This window comes from Halyomorpha halys, unplaced genomic scaffold, assembly GCF_000696795.3.
Source record: "Halyomorpha halys isolate HHAL.00 unplaced genomic scaffold, Hhal_1.1 Scaffold4956.1, whole genome shotgun sequence".
Lineage (NCBI taxonomy): Eukaryota > Metazoa > Arthropoda > Insecta > Hemiptera > Pentatomidae > Halyomorpha > Halyomorpha halys.
In genome coordinates this window covers 19,205-23,918 of record NW_027107427.1, presented here as the reverse complement: position 1 = coordinate 23,918, position 4,714 = coordinate 19,205, and the positions used below count along the sequence as shown (strand labels likewise).

The window sequence follows — 4,714 nt, the reverse complement described above, 5'->3', positions numbered from 1 at the left end:
AACAATAAATAACAGCAATGCCAATGAACCAAAAATAACATTTCACAAATCCAATGATTAATTTTAGATCCTAAGATGCGATAATATCAAAAAAGACAAAGACTACAAAGTTAACACTTTGACAAGGAGCTAAGATCTGTTTGTTTGCAACTGCTAAATGTCCTCTTGCAAAAACACATAAATGCGGAAAGAATGAGAAGTTTATACACCAAGTTGCCGAGATAGAAGAAAACAAGTTGTTGAAAGATGGGCCTAACAAGAGAGGCTACCCAAGCAACGCTCCCTTCTTATCCCTCCCTCTTTGATACATAATTCATTTCTAGAATATTCAGTACTCACTGTGGAGGTGCTTTCAATGAACAATTCACATCTCCAATATTAAAATTATAACGCGGAGGGAATATTATGCAATGTACTGCGGAAAAAATGAAAGTCGGAAGGGAATACCTAAGGTATCCGTTTTAGTAAAAATATTAGATGATGCTTAGGTGAGCATTAGTTTAATTTATGCATGTGAATTTACTGAATTTGCAATTAAAATCTTTTAAGATCCCGGGGAAAAAAGTAAATTATTTTATCCCAATGTTTTATTACGTTAATGAAAAATATATATAATTACCAGTCAAAATTGATCACTAGGCCAACCATAGTTGGGAGAATAAAAAATTATGGCTGTTTCCAAACACTACGAAGAATTATTTTTTCATTCGGAACCCCATATTTCTAAAACTACATAAACATTTAAAAAGTTGACACCATTTAAAATAGAATAAATTTGCTAAAATAATAACATTAATAGAGCTGTTGTGTCCAATATTTACCGAGATTATTATTTTTCAAATAACAATATTCATTTCTGAATAATATCAATATTGTGTGATTTTTGTTCCACAACAAACAACCACAATCATATGGTTAATCGTGACACCAGCGCCCAATGTGGCCCACAAAACAAAAGCACTTACACTGACACTAACTAGCGAATCTTGGCCACTTATTTTTCTTTTCAAATACCTTATATTAGAAAATAAGTGAGTAGAGACACCTTGAAGAGCCTCCCGGAACAGAGGAGGAGGAGGGAGAAAATCAAGAAAGGAAGAGAGGATAAGCGAACCATGGAGTAAGTCCACCTACCAATAAAATTCAGCCTTCATCATCAGCGTCATTCAATCATAGACCCATTATTCAAAATTAACTAACACACCTGTTGTTTCGGCCACTTCCTATTCTAATTGTAATTTATGCAATAGATTTTTTGTTTAAATTAATTACGTTTTAGTCATCACTAATTTATACAGTCCACTACAATCAAAAGTGAAGGAGTGCCTGGCATTAGGTTGAAGGAACACTTCATACAATTATATTCCTAGGAACGACGTACAGCTATTAGCTCTAAATTGAGGAGTAGTTGCAATAGTAGGCGAAGCGCCTTCCACGATATTCACCAAAACTTATTAGCAAAATAATTTATTTTTGTTCGTAAACAAACTTTTGATTTATGAAAAACTATACACTATGAACTATTAGACGTACAGATGCCTATTAGAACCCAAAGCCAGTTAAATGTACCACAAAGTATCAAAATATATATTTTTCGTTATTTCGAAAACCGCTGTTGCTTTTTGCAACACTATATCTTGAGAACTATTTAAATGTAAAGAGCTCTACCAGAGATCATATTTTAGAAATTTTATTCTATTTCAAACACTGTTTTTTGGTGTTATGAGCAGTTTTAAGGGAGCTCTAAATGAAAAAAATGTTTTAGGTTTCTCTTAAATTATTCAGGAAGTGTGCACCTTGAATATTTCAATATTTACTTCTTAATGAAAATTATTGTGTCCTTTAATGGCCTAGGTAAAATCTGGACTTTTTTCTAACAGAAAATAATGCTCGATTTTTTCATTACTTGTAAGAACTCAAAAATTAGTTTTCCGAACTTCTACGACAGCCACAATTTTATTACCCATACCATGGGTCATCAATTTTAGCTCTTAATGATATATAGTTTTTTATTATAGTAATAAAAAATTTGAATGAAATAACTTCCTTCTTCCTCCTCTTAAGCTCTTGGGAGATTTCAAAAACTCTTTTTAATAATTTTAATGCTATCTTTTTACTAGAGATGAGAAAAATAAAATACCCCCAGAATTACCTGGGAGCAAAAGCCTTTCGTAGGAGAACCTAAAATGGGAAAAGAAGGAGATTGGTTGTCAACAGAGACAACTGTGTAAGCAGGAACCTCACACCGCAGTGTGGTAACGATGATTTTAGATTGTAATTATGATGATAATACCTTAGGCTGATTGAAAGGGCCCACCTAACCCGAACCCGAGTTAAAATTATCCAGCCGGCTTCCACCCACTCTATAATTCATATCTTTTATTGTTATCAAAAATATTAATACCATATGGATTAAGGTTTATTATCAAAATAAAACTTCCTACAACAAAATGTATTTATTCAACTCATTTCGATCCTGCCCGAATGACCAGGTACCAGAGATTTTGCAAATCCCTTACGGCGGTTCTGAATACTAGTATCGATTAGGAATAACGGTTAGATCAATTCTATTCCGATATAGCAACAACCCCAATAGTTAATATCTGATTTAGAAATGGATAACGATTTGTAACCGCGTTGCTATACTTTCCTTTAATTCAGATTTCGTCATTCTTCTGGATCAGATATGATATAAGATGGATTGGTTCATATACTATTTTTTTTAATTGTGTATTTATGATTATAAGTTGTTTCATTTAAATGTAAGTTTTAGTAGACATTGAAGCTTCAGAGCCGATATAGTTAAGATATTAATATCGATATTTTTCATTTTTATAAAACTGAAATATTGATATTTTGTATTCGATATAAGAGAATATAATATCAATATTTGGTTTCTGATATCATCGTAATACTAAATATTTCTAGGCCGATATTATCAGATTTGCAGATTTTGTAACTGCGTTGCCAGGTTTTTATAAAATTCATATTTCGTAATTCTTCCGGACTAGAAACGATATTATATCTTATCTTAGATATCTCATGTAGTTCTGTTTAATATATATATTTATAATAAAAATTTGTTTAATTCAAAAGTAACTTTTGGTAATTTTAAATATTAATAAATTAATGCTAATATAATTGAGACATTGATATTATGCTTTCTAAATTGGTAAAAGGCCGATGGTTTGCTACCTATATTACTGAAATATTGATATTTAATATAATATAATATTAATATTTGATTTTATATAAAATCGGAATATATGTGACCATTTCTCTCTCCTTTTCGAAATACAAAAATGCTTACTTTCAACCACCATGTCTCCCACACCACAACGGCTTCTGGCATGCAACCACTGCAGCGTATGAAGCATAGTATCAATAATCATAAATCGGTTTTATATTATAAAATGAATATCATAAATTAATATTATTAAACTTAAATGAGAGGTTCGAGGCTGCTACACACAACACACTAACATAAATGTATTCATTGGCATGAAGTCAATCCTTAGAAAAGTTCTTTTTTTTCCTCTTGAAAGTTTAAGTACTATTTCTAAAACGTTTAAGTGTACATCAGATTTTTTTTTTTTTAAGTTTAAAGGTTAATTAAAGATATCTTTGACAAACTTTTGTTTTGTAGGTCAAAGTAACTCTTCTCGGCCAACATAAAAAGTAACTTTACAGTAGCATTTACCGAGAGAACTTTCAAAGAAAAAAAAAGAAGAATATTGTTTAAAATTAGATTATTAAAGATTCACTCCTTATAGCTCTCACTGCAGGAGTTGGAATTTTAAGCATGTGATCTACCGGGAAGAATGGAGCCCATGTGTAATTCAGGAGTTGACAAACTACACTTGGAGTTCAATTACCAAAGTTACTTTCCATGGTAAAAAAGGTTAAAGTTAGGGGAGTCGACGGTTAAGATAAATGAACAAAAAAAAAAAAGAAAAAAGGAGCTCTTCACGGATAAATTAAAGTACTGTTTTGTCTTTTGTTTTTTATTTGGACTAAGCTATTAAGCAGAAATAAAAAAGAAAATTACAAATGCTTAGAAAGCGAACATTAAAAAATAACTTAGACCCCTGAATAACAAATCATTGATTAATAGATATTCAATGAAATTTATAAATTATTTTTACAACCCTATACCCAATTGATCTCATCCCAATTTAAATCAGATATAGAAAACATTTGTGGGCCGAAATACTTTTAAAATAAGTAAACTTAATACAAAATACTTCAGGTGCTTCGAAGGAGAGTATTTCAACTAAGTATAGTTAAGATCCATTTAATCCCGTATTAATGTAGTGAATTTAAGTTATTTTTCTAAAACTGATATAGATAAAAAAATTAATAAAGTCAATAATAGAACACCTACAATTAAATTTGTAACCTTTTCTGTTTCTATGAACTCATTTGATTTGATCTTTGTGTACGTGATACATTTAGTTGGTGTTTTGACTGGACCTTCCTCAAATTTTAAGCAATGGAGGAATTAGATCCAAGTCTAGGTTTTAAGATATCAGAAGGGGTTTAGTTAGAGAGATAGTGATATTGAGAAAAACTAATATATTAAAATAAAACGAAATAACTGGTTGAAGGGGGAGGCTGAAAATAATACAATTATGTACAAAAAAGAAGCACTTCACAGATAACTAAAACTACTGTTTTATCTTTGCCTTTTATTTAGACTAAGCTGTTAAGCAGA

General features: G+C 30.7%; 1 long non-coding RNA gene across 1 annotated transcript; it reads left to right on the top strand.

The window, feature by feature from the left end:
• The first annotated feature begins 966 nt into the window (after positions 1–966).
• Positions 967–3,995, top strand: LOC136795375 (uncharacterized). Its single transcript, XR_010842967.1, has 2 exons — positions 967–1,120; positions 3,647–3,995. It is a non-coding gene; the product is annotated as an uncharacterized lncRNA (long non-coding RNA).
• Positions 3,996–4,714: the final 719 nt, after the last annotated feature.